Below are 26,833 nucleotides of genomic sequence, written 5' to 3' on the forward strand. Positions count from 1 at the left end.
ATGTAGAGAGAGAGAGAGAGAGAGAGACTAAAACTCTTTTTTATGATATAAGATTTCAACTCCCATTCTTAGATTTTAATAGTTTGAAGGTCTGTTTTTCATTTAGATTTGATTACTGATCTAATAGAAATAAACTTGTGTCTTAGAAAATTGGGTTCTAGTTCCTGTTGTGCCACAAATTAGGAGTTGTATTAAATGAACCATTAATGAGCCTTAACTTTAAATAGAGGAAGGGATTAGATGGATTCTAGGGTCTTTTCCAGCTGAATTTAGTCTTACTGATTCAAGACTCCTCCCTCTCTGTACTGCATCCTAAACACAGTTGCCAAAACGTCTCTTTCAATACAGGTCTGGCTTTCCCATTCCCTTGATTAAAAACCTCAGTAACTGACTATAGGTAAAATACAAATTTCTCAATCTTGCATTGAAAACCCATCTCAATATGATGGTCATTTTCCTTTCCAGTTCTTCCTCAGAATTATCATATGTGTTATTGATCTGGGGAATTCATGAGAGCTACGATATATTCCCTCAACATTTCTATCTCATAAAATGCTCTTCCTTCAATGTTCCTCATGAAAGCTTCCTCCACAAAACTGCCCAGATTCCTTGAAATAAATATAATTTTGTCCTTCCCAATTTCCATAGTGATCATCTAGATATAATATTTGCCCCTTGTTATAAATGTAAATTTTAAAATATAATATATATATATATATATATATATATGCCTCCATAATAGTCTTGAGGGACAAATCTTGAAGAATATTTACTTGAAAGAATTTATACTTTAAAAAAAACTGTATCTGAGGACTATGTAAGTTAAGTATAGAGCTTCTCATTGCTACAAGATGAGCCAGCCATTAGTTAATAAATTCTTTGACCAGGATAAGTCAAAGAATAGATAAAAATATGAAATATGAAATAATCCCTAATCCTTTGCATTTTCTTCTACTTTGCCATTGTTCTATCAACAACAAACACACATTTTACTACTGGCACTCAATGTGTGTAGAAGAATTTTAAAAATAATAATTATAGAGTAAGAAGATCTAGATTAAATCCCACTTCTGATTCTGACTCCCTGAGTGACTTCTAAGAGCATTCTTTATCTCTCTTAGTCTCAGTTTCTCCATCAATAAAATGAAAGGTTATGAACTAGTTGACCTCTTCTCTCCCTTCCAAGTCTAACTTTTTGATTTTATAATCTTTGTCCAAAGATCATTGAGTTGATTCACTAGAGGAACTGAAAAGTATACATATTAAATGTCTTTCTGTATAAAACTAAAAGATAAAAAAATGCAGTTGGATGAATCTAGAAATCTGAGTTGGAAAAATTTTCATCTTGGAAAGGAGAGAGAAATAATAAATTTGGTGAATTGTCTACATGTGCTGCTTTTTTATGATCTCTCTTCCACATCAATCCCTTTGCCATCTGGTTTTTGACCTCATCACTCAACTGAAATCCCCCTCTCCTAAATTACCAGTAATGTCTTATTGAAAAATTTGAGGCAGAGTCAAGATGGTGGAGTGAAGCCAGGAAATCCCTGCAACTCTCCCTCGGATCACAAGGAATAACTCTAAATAACAACTCTAACCAAATCCTAGAGTGGTGAATCCCACAGAAAGTCTGAGTGAAACAATTTTCAAGCCCAAGGCAATTTGAAAGATCTGCCAAAAAGGTGAGGTATGCTGGGTGTAGAAAGTATTACAGTGCAGCCCTGACCATGCCAGAGCAAAACAGTTCCAATCATGCTGGAACAGCCCACAGGGTACCTGGGTCCTTGGAGATATCTGGGTCTGTGGATGCAGGATGCTTTTCAGACCTCTCTGTCCAGTGATTTCCAAGGACTACTTAGAAGGTCAGTAGGAAAACTCTGCCACACCAGAGTGAGTGTAGAGCCCAGACACCTGGAGTGATCCTGTGGAGCCACCTGGTTGCTGCTTGCAGAGGAATCAGTCCACAGTCAGTAAGTGAGTCATGGAAAACTGCAGATGTCTCTTTGCTATCGCTGAGGTAGTATTCCCGTGCTTTCTCCATATTCATATCCGGGTCAAAGTTTGGGCTTCACCTCTCAAAAGAGGAGTTTTACTGGCATAGTGGAACAGGGAACCTCCTCACAGAGGGGAATTCTTGTGGACATTCACAGACTAGAGTACACAGCAGGAGAGCAGTCAGAGTCTCTCATAATACCTTGAAGAAATTGAGGCCCTTGAGGGGTGTTACTGCAAAAAATTTTCAAGAACTGTCACAAGGTTCAGAAACTGTGTTCTCAATCCTGGAAGCAGAACTCCACCTTAACAAAGAGTTAAAGGGTGGCTAGGTGGTGCAGTGGATAGAGCACCAGCCCTAGAGTCAGGAGTACCTGAGTTAAAATCTAGTCTCACACCTAGCTGTGTGGCCTTGGGCAAACCACTTAACCCCACAAAAAAAGAGAGAGAGTTAAAATCAAGTCAGTCATTGGCTAAGGAAATTAGCAAACAACAGAAGGAAAAAAAATCCAACCATAGATAAATATTTTGGTCTCATGAAGGATCAAAATGCACACTCAGAAGATAAGAAAATCAAATCTTCTGCATACAAAACCTTCAAGAAAAATATGAATTGGTCTCAGGATATGGAAGAGCTCAAAAAAAAGATGTTGAAAATCAAGTAAGGGAAGTAAAGGAAAAGTTCAGAAGAGAAATGAGAGCAATGTGAGAGAAGCATGAAAACCAAATCAGCAGCTTGGTGAATGAGATAACAAAAAATACTGAAGAAAAATAACATCTTATAAACTAGGTCAAATGAAAAAAATAGAAAAACTAGGTCAATGAGGAGAAAAAAATCCCTTAAAAACAGAGTTGACCAAATAGAAAAGGATATAAAATAACTCTCTGAAGAACATAATTCCTTCAAATGTAGAATGGAGCTAAGGGAAAGTGATGACTTCGTGAGAAATCAAGAAACAATAAAACAAAAACAAAACAATGAAAAATTTGAAGAAAATGTAAAATATCTCATTGGAAAAACCACTGAGCTGAAATACAGATTCAGGAGAAATAATTTAAAAATTATTGAACTACTTGAAAGTTATGAGCAGGAAAAGAGCCTAGACTTCATTTTTCTTGAAATAATTCAGTAAAATTACCCTATATCCTAGAAATGTAGGGTAAAATAGAAAGTGAGGGAATCTACCAATCACTTCCTGAAAGAGATCCCAAAATAAAAATTTGCAGGAATATTATAACCTATTTCCAGAACTCCCAAGTCAAAGAGAAAATATTGCAAGCAGCCAGAAAGGCACAATTTAAATTTCATGGCACTATAGTCAGTATAACACAAAACAGCTTATACATTAAAGGCACATAGGGCTTGGAATATGATATTCTGGAAGACAAAGAAGCTCAGGTACAACCAAGAATCAATTACTGAAACTGAATATCCTCTTTCAGGGGAAATGATTGATATTCAATGAATTAGGGGACTTTTAAAATATCCTTTAGAAATTACAGAAGTGAACAGTAAAATTGATCTTCAAGTACAGGACTGAGAGAGAGAGAGAGAGAGAGAGAGAGAGAGAGAGAGAGCAGATGGGAAGGGTAAATTATGAGATATTTAATGATATTGAACTGCTTGTATTCCTATATTGGAAGATGATACTGCTAACTCATATGGACCTTCTCATTTATTAAGCCATTTAGAAGGAGTAACATATTATAGACATGGCATAGGAAGGAGCCAAATATAAAGATATAATAATAGATGGAACTAATGGGAGGGAAAGAAATCTACTTTGAGAAAGGAAAGATGGGGGTAAAATAGGCTAAGTTATTTCACATAAAAGATGCAAGAAAAAAACTTTTGCAATGGAATTGAAGTGAGGATAATGAGTGAGTATTCATTCTCATTGGAAGTGATTCAGAGAGGAAATAACATACAAACTTAATTGGGTATAGAAATCTATCTTTCCCTAAAGGAAAATAGGAGAGAAAAGGGATAGGAGAAAGATTATGGGGGAGGGGGGAGGACTTTAGGTGATAGAAGAGAGGGAAGATCATGGGAAAGGGTAGTCAGATAACAACATACTTTTTGAGGAGGAGCCAGGTGAACGAAGAGAGAGAGAAAAGAATAAATGGAGGTGGGAAGGAATAGAATATAGGGAAATAGAGTTAGTAATAGCAACTGTGAGAAAAAAAGTACTGTGAGAAAAAAGTATTGAAGCAATTTCTCTGATTAATTTATGATAAAAATGATTATCCATCACAGACAGAGTTGATAGTATCTGAATGCAGACTGAAACAATTGTTTTGCTCTCATTTTATTTTTCTTGAGAGTTCTTTTACTTTGTGGGGAGTGAGGTTTGTTTACTTTTACAAGAAGATTGCTGTATTTATGTGAAAAAATTAAAAAAGTAAAGTGCAAATAAAAATAAAAACATGAAATATGTTCTTTCAGTTCAAGTCCTTCTTTATTTTTCTGCTTTAGTGGCTACTGTTGACCCCTTTTTCCTGGATACTTTTTTTTCCCTCTAAAGTTTTAAACTATCAATTAATCAATAATTTGTTGAATTAATCAGTAGTCAGTGTTGTAGTAGTAGGGAAGAACAATCCCTAGGAAAGGAAGTTAACCTGAGACAATGCCCACAATGGAGAAATGGGACAACCAGAAAGCCAGTCACTAGATTGAAGAAAATGAATGTGTGGAAAATATGATATCAAGAGACTTTAATGGTAAGAGGGAACTAGGTTGTGAAGGATTTTTGAATTTTTTACTTTTTTTTCCTGGAAGTAATAAGCCAATGGAATTTATTGAGTGGGTATGGGGGTATGACCTGAATTTTAGGAAAATCGCTTCAGTGACCAAATGGAGAATGGATTGAAGTAGAGAGAAATTTGACCCACCAGCAGGCTCTTGCAATAATCAAGCAATGAGATAATGAGGGCTTGCATCAGAATGGTGGCAATTTCAAATGAAAAAATGGAAGCCATATTCAAGAAATGATATAAAGTTGAAATTGGCAGGTCTTAACAGTAGCTTAGATAGTGAGGGTTAAAGATACTGAGGAATACAAGATCGCTCCTAGCAATGAGCCTGAGGGACTGGGAGGATGGTGCTGTCACCTAAAGTAATGTTATGTTCTGTGTATATTGAATTTAAGATGTTTACTAAGCACCCAATTCAAGAAATCTGAAAGACTATTGGAAATATAAGATTAGACATCAGCAAAGATATTGGAGCAGGCAAGGTAGGTCTGAGAATCCTCAGCATAGAGATGGTAATTAAATTCTTGGAAGTTGATGAAATATAAAATTGATTTAAAAAAAGAGGAAAAAAGAGGGTGCTATCTATTTGAGGGTCTGATTTGGAGAAAGGTCCAGCAAAGAAGGAACACTCATACAGTGGGAAAACCAGGAGAGAGTAATGTCTCTGGGGAGACCAACCTGGGGAGAAGATGATGAGAAGTAGCAGAGAGGGCTTAACTGTATCAAAGGCTCCAGAGAGGTCAAAGAGAATGAAAACTGAGAGAAATATGCTGAATTTGGCAACTAAATAATCCTTAGAAACTTTAGAAAGAACCCAGTGGTGTTATAAGGTCAAAAACTTGATGTAAAGGATTAACTAGAAAGTGAAAGTAGGGGAAAAAGGAAGCTTCTATTACAGTTCACTTAGATAAGTTAGAAAGAGCAGAAGAGACATAGGATGATCATTAGCTGGTGTGGAAGGATCAAGTGAGGGTTTTTTTAAGTTCATATTTGTAAGTAATAGAAAATTGAAAATAAAAAAAAACTGAAAATAAGTGAAGGAGTAGGGCTGACAGAAGGAACAATCTGTTCAACGTGACAGGATGGAAGGGGGTCACTTGAACAAATAGAAAACCACTCCATCCTATGAAAAAGGCATGAAGGAAAGGAAAATGACAAAAGGGTCCAGAGTTAAAGGAGGAGATGAAACTATTCTACCTATATGACTGCTTCTTCTCACAATTTATATTCCTAACTGCAGGTATTTTCAACCTAAACAGTCCTAGTGAATCTTTAATTCCAGGTCTATAAGTTCTTGATAGCCTCATGAATTCAGATTAAATTTAATTATCATATCTGTTAAGAATGGTTCCAGATCTCTTATCCTACTCTTTTGGCTGAGCTTCAGACCTATATTATCACTTGACTTTGGTTATTTCAAATTAGATTTCCCAGAGATAACATAAACTCAACATGTCTAAAATTGAACTCAATTTCACCATTAAATCTTTCCCTCTTCCAAACTTTCATATTAATGTCCAGAAATATGATGCTAATTTCTCAGCTTTCTATCTTTGACTCATCGCTTTCCCTTATTTAACATTTGCCAAATGCTACAGTTTCTATCATCACAAGCTCTCTCACATCAAACTTAAACAACCTTGACCCAAAGTACGTTCAAGTTTTATTTGGAATTACTTCCCCTCTTGCATTCTGTGTTACAACCAAACCAGACTTCTTTCACTTTCTCCTTTAGGATATATCATCTCACAAATTAATGCCTTTGCACTGAACATTCTTTATACCAGAAACTTTGTGGAAAATAGAAAAATAGATGTAAAATAGAAGTGCTTTGTTAATGTTCTTATGATTTACTCTTCTCATCATCATTAACAATGACACAACCACAATTAGATGTTAATACCTCAGTACATAATTTGAGGAAATAGAAATAGCACTTAAGCAGATGGCACTTACACAGATGAATACAGACTAAGTACCTAGACCAGAGATACTTGGTAGAGTTGACACAATTTTAAAGATACTTGGGAATCAGTAATCAGGGGAGTTCAAAGTACAAATAGAAAAAAATATGATTCATTATACATGGTGATATTGTACAGATGGCTTTGTTTTCAGGTGACATTGAATGGATTACATCAAGTTTCAGGAAAGCACAGATATTTCTTAGTAATCTTTTTCTTACTGATCTACACAGGAAAAATCTAGAGGATAAAAAAGACAAACTGGTCAGTACACACACACACACACACACACACATATGATATTATATTCTATATAAAAAGATAGAAGAGATTATTATTTTTCATTTGGTGATTATTAAATAAACCTATGTGAAATGTCATAATAGTCTCTATTGGATATGGTAGATACTTTGCAATGGTAAAACTTAAAACATTTATTGTATATATATATATATATATATATATATATATATATATATATACACACACAAACACACACACAAATATACACATATATTTGTGTGTGTGTGTGCATGAGTATATATATAAGATTAATCCAAGCATAGTGTGGATGTTAGAGTACTGGATAAATACATGGAATTTATTTCTGAATTCAAAATATGCAACAATTCAAGAACACATGAACATAAAAATTATATTCTCTAGTGAGACAATTTAAGCTTATTAAGTTTCTACATATTCTTAAGTTAATTAATGTCACTTTTTAATATAACTGATTATGGCTTTTATGCCAAAAATCAAACAAGACCAAGATAGCTTATTCATCATTTGATATACAGAGGTGAATGGAAGAAGTGATTAAATTAAAAAAATAACTTTTATTATTTGCCAACCATAGTGTATGGTCAGAAATGGATATTTTTAGTTTGGATGATAAATAGAAATACAGATATTTGATATGTTTATAGTTACAGAACTGGAAAAAGGTGAGGGAACATCAAGTTATATAACTTCACCAAAGAGAAAATACAGAGTTAATAAATTTCATGGAAACTTTATAAGAAATTTTGGAGCATCTAGGTGGCACAGTGGATAGAGCACCAGCCCTGGAGTCAGGAGTACCTGAGTTCAAATCTGGCCTCAGACACTAGGTAATAATTCTCTAGCTGTGTGACCTTGGGCAAGCCATTTAACACCATTGCCTTGCAAAAAAATAAAAATAAAAAATAAGAAATTTTATTTGGATTCAATTAGTATAGATTTCTAATGTTCATGAACATGTGGAGAGTAAAAGTTTCAGATGAGAGAAGTCAAGTAAAGAAATGTACCAAGACAATACTTTCAGATAATTTGTTCTCCTTCAAATAAGATAACAGAATCATAAAGCTATCGAGAAGAAAGATAAGAATGAGTATATTGAGAGCAGCATTGAAATCAAAGTTTGATTGGAAGGATTTTTTTAAACAACACAAGCACATCAGTCTTAATGCATATTTTGTCATGGTCAAGTGAATAATAACTGAAATAAAATATTCAAAAATAAATTCAGTGATAATAAAAATGTAATTATCAATGAACCAAGAAAGCTTTATCAAAAAAGAAGGAAGATGCTTATTTTCAAATCACATGAAAAAGCTATGAAAAACTTATAACCCAAATTTGAAACAAATAGACCATCCTTTACAGAAAAAGTCTGGAAATAGATACAGACAATTAGATTTTTAAAATTTAGATGAAAACTATTTAATTATGAATGAAGCCTGTGAAATTGCTAAGATCCAATGGAGAAATAGAAAGTATCTCCTTCCTGAGTAACATCTACATGAACTCAATCACTCAATCAATGATACGTCAACAAAGAAGTATTAAACAAGTAACTGAATTTTGCAGTACATTGGAATGGAGAATTTTGTGATAGACATTGAAGATCAGGTCCCTGACATCAGAAATTATGTATCAATGATCTTTAAAGAAATTGAAATTATTGAGAACTGAAATTTATACAGAGAAACAATAGAATTGGAGCAAGAAACCACTGAATGCTGTAAAATATTTAGCAATCACTAAATGCCTAACAATACATGGCCTCTCAAAAATAATTATGCATTGGATGCCTGATATCTTCTCTAAATTAACAGATGGCAGATCCCTTCACTACAATTACATAACTCATACTGTAGCTTTGAATTTAATAAACTATTGTAATGGAATTGGAGCATAATCAGAGAAAAAATACTATTACTCACAATTGCCCATACTGAACATAAAGTCACAAAAATTTAAGAAGTACATTTTAATCCACATCATTATACCAAATACTCATAATTTCTCAATTACTTCTAACAAAAAATGTTTAAAAAATCAAATAAACATGTACAATCATAACAGGAGAAATCTTCCCCACTCCACTGGAATATAAAAAATACAAAAGAAATTGCTCATAACAAATATGTAGAGTCAAGAAAAATAATTCTCTCAATGATTATATTTTGTGTGAGTGTATGTGTTGGTAGGCTTCTGAACTCTAATTTCCCACAATGGTGAACAGTTTGCCTTTTACTTTCTTCCTTCTACTTTCCTTGGCTTCTTTCAGTACCCAGTTCAAATCTTATCTTTTTCAGTAGGCATGTACTTATCCCTCCACAAAATGGATTGTTTTTCATCCATACAATATAAATCATGTATACACAGGACTATTTTCTGTTTTCTTGTTACTTTATATGTTATAGTATGGATTATTTGAGGACCAGATCCATATGAAATAACTTTATATTAACAAAACTTAACATAGGATCTAACATTTAATTGTTTTTCTAAATATTGATTAAATGTCAAAGTTAAGTTAATTTTTGTTAAAGTCAGTATTTGCTTCCAAACTACTTATGAAGAATATCCTGAAACTAATGATAATTTTCTACTTCATCTCTTAAATGAACAATAGTAAAATAATTGGGTACATTCATTTTAATTTTCATTTTTCTCCCATTTTGCATCTACAATTTTTATTTAATTCTATGATCCATTCTTGGCCAAATTGAGGACTGTCATTGCTAATACTGGCTTTGTTTTTATTAGTTTATGACTCATATGTAATGACTTAAATGAAAAGATCTGAGTTCTCTCAGTGTTTTGAAAATCTTTACATATTAAGGATAAATGCATTACAGTTTGAAGAACTTAGAATAGGCAATAATGAGGGGTAAATATTACTAATTAGAAATATTGTTATTACTTAGTTTATTTTTGATAAATTTTGACTTTGGCTATTTTAATGAAATAAGAAAAATATTTGTGTAATACTATGTAAATCCCATAAACATAAACAATTATTACTGTTGTGATTTTTTTCTTATTTACTAGATATTCTTGTGAAAGTCTCATTTTCTGTGAACAAGAGAGCAGGGAATGATAAGGACTAAATAGTTCCTTAATTCCAGTATCCAGTAATCCAATAGACTATCTATCTATCTATCTATCTATCTATCTATCTATCTATCATCTATGTATGCATATACATTTATATATATTGAAAATGTCAATTCCCCCCAAAATTTGAAAGCTCTTAGAAAATCAGTCCAAATGTGGTTTATGATACAAACTTGCCCTGGAAACAACATTCTATGTTTTCATATAAGAAACTGCAATTGACAAAACATGGTTCAATATGTATCTCATCCATTTTACTATTTTTTGAAGAAATAGATACCAATCTAAAATTTTGACACTATTAACGTTCTACTCAGACAATCGATTTGTGTGATAACATAGTGAGTCAAAATCTATGAGTGACCATTGCACCTTCCTTCTCTTATAAATGCCCCAGGACTAAGAGGGTTTGAATAGATACTCCAGAAAGTGGTGGCCTAAATGAGTAATTCTTTGATTTTCAAATTTTAGATATAATTTCTATCCATACATCATATAGTATAATATTTTTCTGTTTAATAGATTTGCATTTTAAAATATTTTAATATATTTTGAAATGAACATGGTTTTATTTTTGTTTTTATATTTTCAAACATTAGCAGAGTAGCACTAGTAAATAGTAATGAAAGGGGAGTAAGAGAAGATGAGAGGAAGGAAGGGAAGGAGAACATATCACTCTTTAGATCATTTTTGGAAATGAGCCCTAGTTTTATAAAAACATTAAGAAGAAAAAAAGTAGAATGTTTCTTGATAATTTAAGACAGTTGGAAATAGAAATGATAGAATCTTTCTCTTCATTAACTGCTTTGATTCTTTTCTAGTTAAAGGAGAAGTAAATATGAACTGTGTATATTTGTGTGAGAGTATATGTGTATATACACACACACACAGTCTGTGCTTTAAGGGATCTAATGAAACCTTTCACATTAAGCCTTTTTAAATAAATGAAAAAATTAAATGTAATCCTTGATATTTACAAAATTTGCCCTGCCAGAACATGGCTAATGCATGTTAGCTTTTGCAGTTTTCATAAGGTAATACTCATAGTTAAAAAGATTTAATTTAACATGATAGTTTCTTTTCAAAATAACAAAAATTTATTTGAGGAATATTTTCAATAAAAGAATGATACCACTGAAGAATCTCTGAAATAAATAAACTCTTTACAGTTACATTTAGAAAAAGTAAGATCAAGTGGCAAAACAAAGATGAAAGACTAAAGGCAGGGAGTCACCTGAGCTCTTCCCCAAATGCAATAAATACTAATTCTAGAGTGGCAAAAACCATAAAAAGATGAAAAGAAACAATTTTCCAGGACAGGAAAAATTAGGAGGTTGGCAAGAAAAATCTGTTGCACCCATGTGAGAGAGGAGTGCAGCACACTGCAGGCCTCACTGAAACCAGGAGCAATCTTCAGGGTAACTAAGTCACTGACAGTGGTGGTGGTTTCCAGTGCTCTTAGCCCAGAGATGATAAGAACTAAAAAGTTAAACAGAAAAGGTAGCCATGCCAGCACAGTCCCAGCCCCAGAAAACCAGAAGCAGGCCTAGAGCCAGTGAATCTTCATTTGTAGCATCTGCTACTGAAGTTCTTAACCCACAGACAAGGGTTTGAAGAACTTGACAGAAGGAAATTACACAGGTCTCTTGGCTAACACTGAGGAAGGATTCATTACTTTGTTCATACTCTAATCTGAGTCACAATGTGGTATGGAAGTCCCAGGGACAAGAGGGCCACTAATGTGTTAGAGCTTAGAGCCCAAGATGAAGAGGGACCTTCCAGTGCAGCAAACAGTATTGTTCTCACTCACAGACCAGAACACAGATCAAAAGAGTAGTGAATACACCACTTCTTAGATCATATCACTTGGAAAAACAGAAAACTTACAGGTCCCTGAAAAGAGCTTCCCCAAACCCCTGTAGCTTTGAACAGTGTGTCAACCACTCTATGGGCAGAGTCATTCTTAATGAGTTAAAAGTGAAGCAATAACCTGGGGGAAAAAATTCTGGCCATAAAATCTTACTAAGGTGACAAAGAAAATAAAAACATACACTCAAAAGAAGATAAAAAATACCAAACATGCAAAACCTCCAAGAAAAAGATGAATTGCTCTCAGGTTGTGAAAAAGCACAAAAATGAAAATAAAAAAAACACAAAAATTTGAAAAGTAATGAAAAGAATTTTAGAGGAAAAATTGAGAAGAGAAATGAGAGTTATGCAAGAAAATCATGGAAAACAACAGTCTGATAATGGAGACAAAAAGATATCTAAAAAAACCTTAAGAAAAGAATAGGAAAAATTGTAAAAGAGGTAAAAAGAGATAGTAAGTAGAATGTCTTAAAGTAGGATTGATCAAATGGAAAAAAGTGATGCATAAACTCACTGAAGAAAATCATCCCTTAGAAATTAAAATTGAGGGGTAGCTAGGTGGCGCAGTGTATAAAGCACTGGCCCTGGAGTCAGGAGTACCTGGGTTCAAATCTGGTCTCAGACACTTAATAATTACCTAGCTGTGTGGCCTCGGGCAAGCCACTTAACCCCATTTGCCTTGCAAAAACCTAAAAAAAAAAGAATAATAGAAATTAAAATTGAGTGAGTGGAAGCTAATAACTCTGAGAAATAAAAGAACAATAAAGCACAAAATCAAGAAACAATGAAACAAAACCAAAAGATAGAAAAAAAGATAATGTGAAATATTTCATTTGAAAAACAACTTATCTGGAAAGTAGATCCAGGAGAGGTAATTTAAAAATTATTGAAATACTTGAAATCCATAATCAAAAAAATAAAAAAGACTTTAGTTATCATTTTCAAGAAATTTTCTAGTAAAACTACCCTGATATTCTAGAATTAGAGATGAAAATATAAATTTTTGTTTGTTTGTTTTTAAGGCAATGGGGTTAAGTGACTTGCCCAAGATCACACAGCTAGACAATTATTACGTGTTGAGGATGGATTTGAACTCAGGTCCTCCTCACTCCAGAGCCATGTACTCTATCCAATATGCCATCCATCTGCCCCTGAAAATATAAATTGAAAGAATCCACCAATAATTTCCTGGCAGAGTTCTCAAAATGAAAACTCCCAGGACTTATAGTCAAATTTTAGAGTTTCCAGGTCAAGGAGGAAGGATTTAAGTAGTCAGAAAGAAACAATTCAAAAATCATGGAGACGTAGTCAGTTTAACCAAAGATTTAGCAGTTACTACATTAAAGGATCTTAGGGTTTGGAATATAATATTCTGGAGGCAAAAGAGCTAGGATTAAAATCAATAATTCCCCCATCCAGTAAGATGATATAATACTGCAGGGAGACAATGGATAATCAATGAGATAGAAGACTTTCAAGCTTTTGTGATGAAAAGGCCAGAGCTGAAGAAATTTTTGACTTTCAAATATAAGATTCAAGGGAGGCATAAAAAGGTGAAGGGGAGGAGGGAGAAGAAAGGAAGTGACTGGACTTTACTCTCATCAGAATTGATTCAAAGTAGCATGTACAGTTTTGTTTTGTTTTGCTTTTCTTCCTCTGGTTGAGGATAGCATAGTACATAGCCAGTCTGTTACAGTTGTCTTAGCTCTCTGAGGAGCTGCATCCATCATGGTTGATCAACTCACATTGTTGTTGTTAATACGTACAATATTCTCTTGGTTCTGCTCCCTTCGCTCAGCATCAATTCTTGTAATTCATACCATGTTACTATAGTTTGACTACTCATGGTTTCTCATAGGACAAAAGCACTGTATAACTTTCATATACCATAACATGTTAAACCATTTCCCCATTTGATGAACATCCCCTCAATTTCCATTTCTTTGCTTATACAAAAAAGAGATGACTGAATATTTTGGAACATGTGGGAGTTTTCCCCATTTTTTATGATTTCTTTTGGATATAGACCTAATATTGGTACTGTTGGGTCAAAGAGTATGATCAGTTTTATTGCTTTTAGGGCATAGTTCCCTCCTGAATGGTTTGATCAGTTCAGAATTCCAATAACAATGCATTAATTTCTTCATTTTTAAACTGCTTGTATCCTTTGACTGTTTATCAATTGGAGAATTAATTGCAACCTTCTAAATTTGATGCAATTCACCATTTATTTTAGAAATGAGACTTTTATTAGAGAACTTGCTGTGAAAATTGTTTCCAAGCTTTGTTTTCCTTCTAAGTTTTGCAGCTTTGGTATTATTAATGCAAAAACTATTTAATTTAATGTGGTCAAAATCATCCATCTAGAAATTTATAATGTTCTCTATTCCTTGCTTAGTCATAAATTTCTGCTGTTTGCATATATCTGACAGATGGAGCATTGGCCTGTTCTGATTCCTTCAATTTATTTTTCTTCTCTTATCACTAATGGTAACATTTCTAATACTATATTAAATAATAATGGTGATAATGGGGACTCTTGTTTCACCTCTGATCTCACTGGAAATGCTCCTAGTTTATCCCTATTATTTATAACATTTGTTAATGGTTTTGGATAGTTACTGAATATTATTTTAAGGAAAAACTCCATGTATTCCTAAACTTTCTAGTGTTTTGGGGCTTTTTTAGGTTTTTGCAAAGCCAATGGGGTTAAGTGGCTTGCCCGAGGTCACACAGCTAGGTAATTATTAAGTGTCTGAGGTCGGATTTGAACTCAAGTACTCCTGACTCCAGGGCCGGTGCTTGATCCACTGTGCCACCTAGCCACCCAGATGCTGTATTTTCTCAAAGGCTTTTTTGTTTTTTTCAAAGCAATAGGATTAAGGGACTTGCCTAAGGTCACACAGCAAGGTAAGTATTATGTTTCTGAGGCTGGATTTGAACTCAGGCCCTCCTGATTCCAGGGCTGGTGTTCTAAACACTACACCATGTTGCGGGCCCCAAAGCTTTTTTCAGCATCTGTGGCTTCTGTTGCTTTTGTTATTGATATATTCAAGCATGTTGAGTGTTTTTCTAATATTGAATCATCCCTGTCTATCTGTATAAATCCTATTTGATCATAGCGTATTATTCCAGTAAATTACTTGCTGCAATCTCTTTACTTAAATTTTATTTAAGATTTTCGCATCAACATTCATAAGGGAGATTGGTCTCTAATTTTTGTTGTCTATTTTGGTTCATTCTGGTTTAGGTATCAGCATCATACTGATGTCATAAAAGGAATTTGCCAGAACTCCTTCTACTAATTTTTCAAATAATTTATGCAGAATAATAATTAACTATTTCTTAAATGATTTGTAAAATTCACTTGTAGTTCATCTGTACCTGGAGACTTTCTTTTAGGAAGTTTATTGGTGGTTTATTCAATTACTTTTTCTGAAATAAGGTTATTTAAGTATTTAATTTCCTCTTCTGTTAAACTGGGCAGCTTGTATTTTAGTAAATATCATCCATTTCACTAAGGCTACCAAATTTATTGGTTGGCAAAATAGCTCTGAATTATCTCTTTATTTTCTTTCTCATCAGTGGTTAGTTAACACATTTTATTTTTGATATTGGTAATTTTGTTATCTTCTTTCTTGTTTAAATGAGATTAACCAAATATTGATCTATTTCATTGATTGTTTTTGATAAAACCAACTCTTGCTTTTATTTATTAGGTCGATGGTTTTCTTGCTTTCAATTTTATTGATCTCTCCCTTGACTTTCAGAATTTCTGATTTGGCAATTATTTGGGGATCTGTAATTCGATATTTTTCTAACTATTTTAGGTGCATAACCAATTTATTGGTCTCTCTTTTCTCTATTTCACTCATATAAGCATTTAGAAATATATAATTTTCCCTTAAAACTGGCTTGGATGCATTCCACAAATTTTGATATGATGTTTCAATGTTATCACTTTCTTACATGAAACTATTATTTCTATGATTTGTTTTTGATTCAATATTTCTTTAAAATTATTTAATTTCTAATTAATGTAACCCTTTGTTACATTTAGTTACCCTTCATTACATTTAATTTTTATTCCATCTTGATACAAAAAATATGCATTTATTATTTCTGCTTTTTTTCTATTTTATTCTAAGGTTGTTTATGCCCTAGGACATGATCAGTTTTGGTATGCCATGTTCTGTTGAGAGAAAGGTATATTCTTTTCTATCCCCATCAAGTTTTCTCCAGAGGTCTATCATAACTAAGTTTTCTAAGATTTTATTCACTTCTTACTTTACTTTTTCTTTATTTAGTCGTTAGATTTATCTCGTCCTGAGAGACAGGCTCAGGACCCCTATTATAAAAGATTTTGGTGTTCATGTCCCCTTGTAATTCATTTAGGTTTCTTCTAGGAATGTGAACACTATACCACTAGGTTCATTCAAGTTTAGTAATTAGACAGCTTCATTGCCTATGGTGCCTTTTAAGAAGACATAATTTCCAACACTAATGAGGAGGAAATTAAAGTAATAATTCAAAATTATTTTGCCTAACTCTATGCCAATAAATTTTATAATATAAGTGAAATGGATGAATATTTACAAAAACATAAGTTGCCCAGGTTAAATGAAGGGGGAGACTAAATACCTGAACAAACCTATCTCAAAAAAAGAAATTCAACAAGAAATTATTGAACTCCCTAAGAAAAAATCCCCAGGGCCTGATGGATTCACAAGTGAATTCTACCAAACCTTTAAGGAACAATTGGTTCCAATTCTACATAAACTATTTGGAAAAATAGGGAAAGATGGAACTCTGCCCAACTCTTTCTATGAAACCAATATGGTACTGATACCTAAACCAGCAAGAGTTAAAATAGAGAAAGAAAATTATAAACCTATCTCCCTAATGAATATAGATGTAAAAATCTTGAATAAAATCTTATTACATGATTACAAGTTATCACTAGGATAATACATTATGATCAAGTAGGATTTATCCCAGGAATGCAGGGTTGGTTCAATATTTGGAAAACTCTTAGTATACTCAATTATATCAATAACAAACCTATCAGAAATTATATGATCATATCAATAGATGCTGAAAAAGCTTTTGACAAAATACAGCACTCATTCCTATTAAAAACACTAGAAAATGTATGAATAAATAGACTGTTCCTTAGAATAATTAGCAGTATCTATCTGAAACCATCAACAAGCATTATATCCAATAAGGAGAAGCTAGATGCATTCCCAATAAGATCAGGGGTAAAACAATGGTACCCATTATCACCACTACTATTAAATATTGTATTAGAAATGTTAGCTTCAGCAATTAGAGAAGAAAAAGACATGTAAAGAATTAGAATTGGGAAGAAAGAGAAAAGACTCTCAGTCTTTGCAGATGACATGATGGTCTACCTAGAGAATCTCAAGAAAGCATCCAAAAAACTACTGGAAACAATTAGCAATTTTAGCAAAGTTGCAGGTTATAAAATAAACCCTCATAAGAGTTGGAAAGAGAAATCCCATTCAAAGTACCCTCAGAAAGTCTAAAATACCTGGGAGTCTATTTGCTAAGACAGACTCAGAAAATTTTGAAAATAATTACAAAGCTCTTCTCACACAAATTAGATCAGATTTAAATAACTGGGCAAATATCACCTGCTCATGGATAGGTAGAACTAATATAATAAAAATGACACTTTTTACCAAAACTAAACTACCTGTTTAGTGTTCTACCAATCAAGATTCCAAAAAATTACTTTAATGAGTTAGAAAAAGTTGTAAGTAAATTCATATGGAGAAATAAAAAGTAAAGAATTTCTAGGAATTTAATGAAAAAAAATTGCAAAAGAAGGGGGTTTAGCCCTATCTGATCCAAAATTACATTATAAATCATCACTAATCAATACTGTTTGGTATTGGCTAAGAAATAGAGTGGTGGATCAGTGGAATAGACTAGGTGCATTAGCAGGAAATGATTATAATAATCTGCTGTTTGATAATCCCAAAGAGTCCAGCTATTGGGATAAAAAACTCTCTCTTTGATAAAAACTGCTGGGAAATTGGAAGTTAGTATGGAAGAAACTTAGACTAGACCAATACCTCACACACTTTAAGAAGATAAGATCCAAATGGTTACAGGATTTAGACATAAAAAGCAATACTGTAAGTAAATTAGAAGATCAAGGACTAGTTTACCTGTCAGATCTATGGAAAGGGAAGCAGTTTATGACTAAGGAAGAGATGGAGAACATCATGAAGAACAAACTAGATGATTTCAATTACATTACTTTAAAAATCTTTTTCACAGATAAAACCACTGTAACCAAGATCAAAAGAAATGTAGTAAATTGGGAAACAATCTTTTCAACTAAAGATTCTGACAAAGGAATCATTTCTAAAATACACAGAGAACTGAGACATATTTTTAAAACAAAAAGCCGTGCCCCAATTGACAAATGGTCAAAGGATATGCAAAGGTAATTTACAGATAAGGAGATCAAAACAATCTATAGCCATATGAAAAAATGCTCAAAATCATTAATTATTAGGGAAATGCAAATTAAAGCTTCACTAAGGTACTACCTCACACCTCTTAGACAGGCCAATATTACCAGAAAAGATAATGATCATTGTTGGAAGGGTTATGGGAAATCTGGGTCACTATTACACTGTTGGTGGACCTATGAACTCATTCAACCATTCTGGAGAGAAATTTGGATCTACGCCCAAAGGGCAACAAAAATGTGCATACCCTTTACCCAGCAATACCACTACTGGGTCTATACCATGAAGAGATGATGAAAACAGGTAAAAACAACACTTGTACAAAAATATTCATAGCAGCCCTGTTTGTGGTGGCAAAGAATTGGAAATTAAATAAATGTCCTTCAACAAAGGAATGGCTTAGCAAACTGTGGTATATGTATGTCATGGAACACTATTGTTCTATTAGAAACCAAGAGGGATGGGAGTTCAGGGAAGCCTGGAGGGAATTCCATGAATTGATACTGAGTGAGATGAGCATAACCAGGAAAACACTGTACACCCTAACAGCAACATGGGGGTGATGTTCAACCTTGAAGGATTTGCTCATTCCATCAGTGCCACAATCGGGGACAATTTTGGGCTGTTTGCAATGGAGAGTGCCATCTGTATCCAGATAAAGAGCCATGGAGTTTGAACCAGTTCAAGGACTATTCCCTTTAAGTTAGAAAAAAAAGCAGATATCTTATTGTCTGATCTTGTTATCTCTTAGAATTTTTTGTCTCATGCTTAAGGATATAATTTCTCTCTCATCACACTCAGTTTGGATCAATGTAAAACATGGAAACAAAGTAAAGAGTGACATTGCTTTCTGTGGGGTGGGGGGAGGGAAGCAAGATTGGGGAAAAATTTGCAAAACTCAAATAATATCTTTAATAAAAATAAATAAATAAATAAATAAATAAATGTTTTTTTTAAAAAAGAAGGTATAGTTTCCTTCCTTCCTTATCCATTTTAATTAGACTGATTTTTTCTTTTGTTTTGTCTTAGATCAGGATCACTACCCCTGATTTCATTTTACTTCAGCTGAAAAATAATATAGTTTGCTCCAGACATTTACCTTTTCCCTGTATGTATTTCTCTGTTTAAAATGTGTTTCTTGTGAAAATTATATTGTAGACTTTTGTTTTTTAATCCATTCTGCTCTCTGCTTTCATTATATGGGAGAGTTTATCCCATTCACATTTACAATAGGATTACTAATTCTGTATTTCCCTCCAAGCTATCTTTTCCCATTTATATTTTTCTCTTTCCTTTCCTTTTATTCCTCCTCATTCAATTTTATGTCCTTTCCCCTTTATTTTTTCTTTTAAATTTTAACTTTCAGTTTATTTTCAATTATAACTTTACCTTCCCTTTTATCAGTCCCTTCTTTCTTTTTCTTGCCCTTCCAATTACCCCTTTCCTCTAGAGTAGGATAGTTTTGTAAACCCATGTGGGAATGTATCTTATTCCTGCTCTGGGCCAAATCTTTTGAATAGGATTTACTCAATGTTCAAACTCTCCTCCTTTTCCTATGCTATAATAAAGATTTGTGCTTCTTCACCTGCTGTTATTTATCTATAGAAATACAATCAGTCAAGTACTTCAATCAAACTATAGTCAAAGGTTGATTAAGTAATCCCTTAATTGCTTGATAATCTCTATGTACTCACATTCAAACTACAATCAGAGGTCCATTGATTGATTGATTGATAAATAACATAGTCACTAAGTACCTTCAACTCTTCTTTCTCATTAGAAAAGGCAGCTAGGTGGCACAGTGGATAAAGCACTGGCCCTGGAGTCAGGAGTACCTGGGTTTAAATGCTGTCTCAGACACTTAATAATTACCTAGTTGTGTGGCCTTGGGCAAGCCACTTAACCCCATTTGCCTTGTAAAAACCTAAAAATAAATAAATAAATTAATAAACAAACAAACAAACAAACAAATAAATAAAAATAACCTACAAGGGGCAGCTAGGTGGCACAGTGAATAGAGCACTGGCCTTTCTTCCTATGGTGGAGCCCCCTCTCTCTTCTCACTTGACCAGCCCATTGGTGAGCTCTCCTCTGGATCAGGACCCAGCTCCTACACTGTGGGGTGGCCACCCACAGAACCATGGACAGGAACACCCCATGCTGGCCCACACAGCCCCAACTTGGACTTGCTGGAGGAGGAGGGGACTCGACCTTATGCAGCTGGCAGGCCCCAGTTTAGCCCTGGGAACTTGGGGGGTAGGAAGGGAAGGGACTCATGGGGTTTGTATTGTTTTTTTAAACTAAGCCCTGGTACTGAGCCTGTACCTTCCTCTCTGATCCTACCCATCTTCCTTTTCTAATGTGGCAATGGCAGCCCCTCCCTCCACAGTGTAGTCCCTTCCTTTCTGTTTTGGAGGACCCAACTTCCAGGAGGGCAGATTGTCAAAGGGACCACAAAGTCAGACAATAACATGTGAAGACTCCTGTTCACTCCAGGGCCCAACTCCATTCTTCCCCCACTACACTTGCTTTCCAGACCTCAACTCTGTATAATCCATCCCAGTAAACTGGTACACCACCCATACAGGGCAGACATCAGCCTCACATACCCACATCCACTGTTTCCATCCTTCATCCCTCACACAGCCCTATATCTCTTAGCTCTATATCTCCCCTCATCACCACTCAGGTACAGAGTCATCATGTTTTTACCACAATGCCTTCCCACATCGCATCTCACACTCATACTCTAGACACACCACCTGGTCCATCTATCCATGTCTCTGTCAAAGCAATAGAACAATTCTTGGTGTTGGGAAAAAGTTGCCAGAGGCCAATGATTGGAGGGAGAGCAGTTTACCTTCATATAGGGAATTCTTACCCACCCCTTCCAGAAAGGAAAATCTGAGACCAGCTCTTTCCCTTTTTTGGGTCACCATAACACATTGATTCTTCTCATGTGTGGCCTAAACACCTACTCCTTTCTCATTTTTCATCATTCTTTTATTCATTTATTCATATTTCTTTTATTCTCTTTTCCAGTCCCACATACTTCCTGATCTGGCCCAACACACACACACACACACACACACACACACACACCCCTTCCTGGGTGACCCCTCTTTTCTATAGGGTCTATCAAACCACCTAGGAACTCAGGAAGCCAAGGCTTTGGGGAGTTTGGAGGCCGCCCAAATCTGACATACTTTCCACATTTGTGACACATAAAGAAGGAGGGGGGAGAGGGCATTGTAGAAGGGGACTAGGCTATTTAAAAGAATAAAGTAGCTGCTGCTTCTCTGGATTATTATCTGTGTCTCCTTTGACTGGGGATAACAATTGTGAGAGTCATCTTGTTACTTCCTTCCTTTCTTAGGGGCAAGGCAAAGTTACCCAAATGATTTAGCCTAGCTTGGTAAAAAGCAATCTTACCATGACTAAATTATAGATGAAATGCTTTGGACACCTGGCTCATTCCTTGATGTTCCCTCTTTTCATCTTCAAAGAGAGTATCTGTTTCCTAATGCTGGTCTGTTCCGCACAATGAAAAAAATATGCAGATGAACGCTTGGGAGAAGTGTAAAGGGGATACTTGGGCAGAGGGTTGAATGGAAGATCCAAGGCATCCATCTTGGTATTTGATGATGACATCCTCTAGTCTCTCAGATGACTTTTGGCAGCTACTGACCCCTCTAGGGATGCAACATCCCAACAGTTGGGTTGGTCCATTGTCCCCTCTATGTTAGGTCTTAGCAATAGTCCTTCCCTGTTTCTGCCTAAATTCCAGTTCCCTTTTATTTACTCCTCTGAAGCCTTCTTCCTTGGACTGGAGCCCTTGGCCATCACAGCCCTTGTCTCTAACCCTCTGGCTAGCCTGGAGAACAAAGGAGGAAGCATCTCCTTTCCAGTTAGCTCCCTCCTGTGTCTAGGCTAGCAGTCCCTCTTCAGTCCCTCATATCATTTCCACCCCTGGGCCAAATGCTTCCAGACATACCCGCGTAATCACCCTTCCTTGCCCAGGCTTGTTCCCCCCACACATCCTTAGCTTTCTGTTCTATGCTCCCACTTGGACAGAGCCTTTCTCTGCATCCTTTCTGATCCCCAAGTTGATTTACTCCTCACTCCCTTTCCACTCCTCCCCTGTTTTTACTCCACAGGTTTAGCCACTGGTGCTTTGAAGCCTTTTGATTTTTTAAGCCAGTCTTTGTAAAGTGAATTGCTTTCTTTTATAATTTGGGCCAGAAAGACAGACACTATACTCTCCCAACTGCCTGCCTTCTCTCCACCCCAAAGGTGCTCCCTTGGTTTCCGTTCAGATGGGTTGATTAAAAATGGTGCTTTCTTTTTCTTTTCCTCCTATAAAAAAAAGAAATACAATTCTCAAGAGTCATGATTCACATCAGATTATAATCACTATATACCTTAGCCCCTTTTCCAGTACCTTCCAGGGACACACAACCCCCTTTAGCCAAAGCATTAAATCATTTTATTAACCATTTTTACTCCCCTCCAAGCATACGCTTAGCCACATTCCCCCCTTTAGGTCACCAGCCATGGTACTTAAACTCCTGATAAGGGAGTTTAAGATTAAAATAAAATCACCTCTTAATCTCTTTTTGTCCAGCTCTTTTAAGTAGGTTCTACCCTCTGTCCCTAAAGTCACTTCTAATTCATTTAACTATAGAGTACCTAAGTACTGTAAGTACTGGTACACTGTGAAGGTCTCTCTTAAGAACTTTATAATTGATTATAAGTTATGGGAGACTTTGGTTCAGGAATGCCCAGCAAAGGATACCCTCATCAGACAAAGTGTTATGCTCAATGATCAGGACAGGAGTAAAGCAGATCAAAGGAAACTGAGTTACATAAATTTAGAATAAACATCCTAGCTTTTCACTATGCTATCTCATATATGGTAATGTCATCCTGGTCCTCCTTAAAGGAAAAACAGGAATCAACCAAACTTAGATCCTCTAAAACCAATATCTTCACATATATGTATATATATATACATATATATATATATATATGTATATATATATATATATATATATGTATATATATATACATATATATATATATATAAATATATAGATATAGATATAGATATAGAGAGATAGAGATAGAGATAGAGATAGAGATAGAGATATATAGATATGTATTAGGTTTTTGCAAGGCAAATGGGGTTAAGTGACTTGCCCAAGGCCACACAGTTAGGTAATTATTAAGTGTCTTTGACCAGACTTGAACCCAGGTACTCCTGACTCTAGGGTCGGTGCTTTATCCACTGTGTCACCTAGCCCCCCCTCTTCAACTATATTCAACCCTTTAACTATCTGAATGAAATTCAGTTCTCAAGAATTGTAAATGTTATATCTCCCCTTAAAACTTGTATTCAATTTTATGTTCTTGACTAACATTTGATTCCTTTTGTTTTGTTTTCTGTTCTTCATTTTACCTTTTTATGCACCTGTTGAGTTTCATACTTGGAGATTGAATTCTCTGCTAAGTTCTGATCTTTTTATCAGGAAAATTTGGAAGTCCTCTATTTCATTGCATTTCCATATTTCCTTCACACAATATGCTTCATTTTACAGGGTAGTAAATTCTGGTTGTAATCCAAATTCTTTTACCTTCCAAATTATGTCATTTCAGGTCCTCTGGTCCTCTGGTCCTAAAGTGTTGAAGCTGATAATTCCTATGTAAGTCTGATTATGTTTCCTTTGTATTTAAATTGCTTCTTTTTTGATGGCTGAAGTATTTCCTCATTTGTTTCAGGATTCTGGAATTTGGTTATGATGAACCTTGGAGTTTTTAACCTGATGTCTCTTTCTGGGGGAAATCTATGTATTCTTCCAATGGTTATTTTGTCTTCTTGCTCTAGCAGATTTGGACAGTTTTTCCCTGATAATATAATGAAAAGTATTTTCCAGTTCTTTTTGATCTATGTTTTCTGATGGTCTAATAATTCATAAATTATCTCCCCTCTATTTATTGCTTGATAATCTTGTACTAGCAATCAAAATACAATCAGAGGCTGATTGATTGATAGATAAGCAGCATAGTCACTAAGTACCTTCCACTCTTCTGTCTCATTAGAAATACAATTAAACAGAAATGATTCACATCAAAAAAAAAATTCCTAAAAGATACTTGATGCTTTCTTCATTTTTTTTCAGTCTTTTTACTTTGTTTGATGTAATCTTGTAATCTCTTAGATTCAATGGTTTCAATTTGTCCATTTCTAATTTTAAGACTTATTTTCTTCATTTTACTTTTGTGTTTCCTTTTCCAAGTGGGTGATTTTACTCTTTGCTGGGTAGTACTCCCTTGCCAGTTGATTAATTTGAGTTTTAGATGTGTTGCATTGCTTTTCCAGTTAGTTGATTTTATTTTTTGAAGTTACTTTCTCTTTCTATTTGGTTATTTTTACTTCTAAAGGAGTTGATTTCTTTTATCAATTTTTCATCATTTTCCTGCATGACTCTCATTTCTTTTTTTCCATTTTTCTTCTTCCTTTCTTCTTTGGTTTTTAAATTGTTTTTTTAACACTTCTTGAGCTTTTGGATTTAAGTCTTATTCTTAGATTCTTTTGAGACTTCCCCTGCAGATAGTTTTTCACTGCTTTCTTTTTCTGAGGTTGCATTGTTATTATCTTTAACTACATAATAACTCTCTATGGTGAGTGTTCTTTTAGTTTTCTTTTGTTTGTTTTTTTTTTTTTTGCTCATCATGATTGTTTGAGCTCTGCTTCTGGTGTATAGTAAGTATAGAACCCAACTTTTTATACTGGAGCTGGGATGTTATCCCTGATTTTCATTGGCTAAGATGTTATCCATGGAGTCCAGGCCTTGCTTTTGCCGGTGTATTTCCTACTTTATTTTCAGGTTGTGGTATATAGTGGTTTGGAGGGTAAAGAACTTTGGATTACAACCAGTATTTACTACCCTGCAAAATTCAGCATATTTTGTGAGGAACAGACCCAATCGTGTCTTTTGGCCCAGGGTTCAAACTTTGTTTGGGTTTGCCCCCCCCCCCCCCGCCCACCATTGACATCTTGACTCCACTCTGGAAGTCCTCTCCAGCAGATTTTTTTAAAAAGAGTTCTTATTCCAGAACTATAGTTTTTTGGTTAATCCAACTGCAAATTCACTATAGTTATTCACTACTATTTCTTTTGCAACTTACTAATCTATTCCACATATCTGCCAATTTATTTCTTAGTCACCGTCAAACAGTTTTTTTAGGTGTTTTGCAAGGCAATGGGGTTAAGTGGTTTGTCCGAGGCCACACAACTAGGTAATTATTAAGTGTCTCAGTATTTGAACTCAGGTCCTCCTGACCCCAGGGCTGGTGCTTTATCAACTGTGCCATCTAGCCACCCCTAGTGCCAAACATTTTTGATAACTACTGCTTTATAAATAATTTTAGATCTGTTCTGAACAGGTCATCTGCATTTGCAATTATTTTCATTAATCCCCTTGATATTCTTAATTATCCTTCATATGAATTTTGTTACTTTTATTTCTGAACTCAAAAGTAACTTTTAATAGTTTGATAATTTTAAGACTTATTTTCTTCATTTTACTTTTTACTGAATAAGTAATTTAATTTAGGAAGAATTGTCATTTATATTATATTAGCTCAGTCAACCCATGAACAATTGACATTTGTCTAATTATTTAGATCTGATTTTATTTGTGTAAAAAGTGTTTTTGAAATTATTTTCTTATGGTTTCTGAGTTTGTCTTGGCAGGGAACGTCACAAATACTTTATATTGTCCATGGTTACTTTTAATAGAATTCCTCTTTCAATTTCTTGCTGCAGGGCTTTTTTGGGTAATATATAGAAATTTTGATGTTTCATATGGGTTTATTTTATATCCTGCAATTTTGCTAAAATTGTTCATTGTTTCAAGTAGATTTCTAATTGATTTTCTAGAGTTTTCGAAGTACAACAGCATATCATCTGCAAAGAGTGAGAGTTTTGTTTCTTCATTGCTTATTCTAATTTTTTTCAATTACTTTTTCTTCTTTTATTGCTAAACCTAATGTTTCTAGTACTATATTGAATAGTAATGGTGATAATGAGCATACTTGCTTCACCTCTGATCTTATTGAAATGCTTCTATCTTTTCCCAATTACACAAAATGTTTGCTTAGGGTTTTAGACCGATAGTGCTTATAATTTTAAGGAAAACTCCATTTCGTCCTATGCTTCTATGCTTCTAGTGTTTTTAATAGGAATGGGTACTGTATTTTTTCAAGGGCTTTTTCAGCATCTCCTGAGATAATTCTATGATTTCCATCAATTTTGTTATTTATATAGTCAATGTTGCTGATAGTTTTCAAACTTAATTT

This window comes from Macrotis lagotis, chromosome 5 (assembly GCF_037893015.1).
Source record: "Macrotis lagotis isolate mMagLag1 chromosome 5, bilby.v1.9.chrom.fasta, whole genome shotgun sequence".
NCBI classification, from domain to species: Eukaryota; Metazoa; Chordata; class Mammalia; order Peramelemorphia; family Peramelidae; genus Macrotis; species Macrotis lagotis.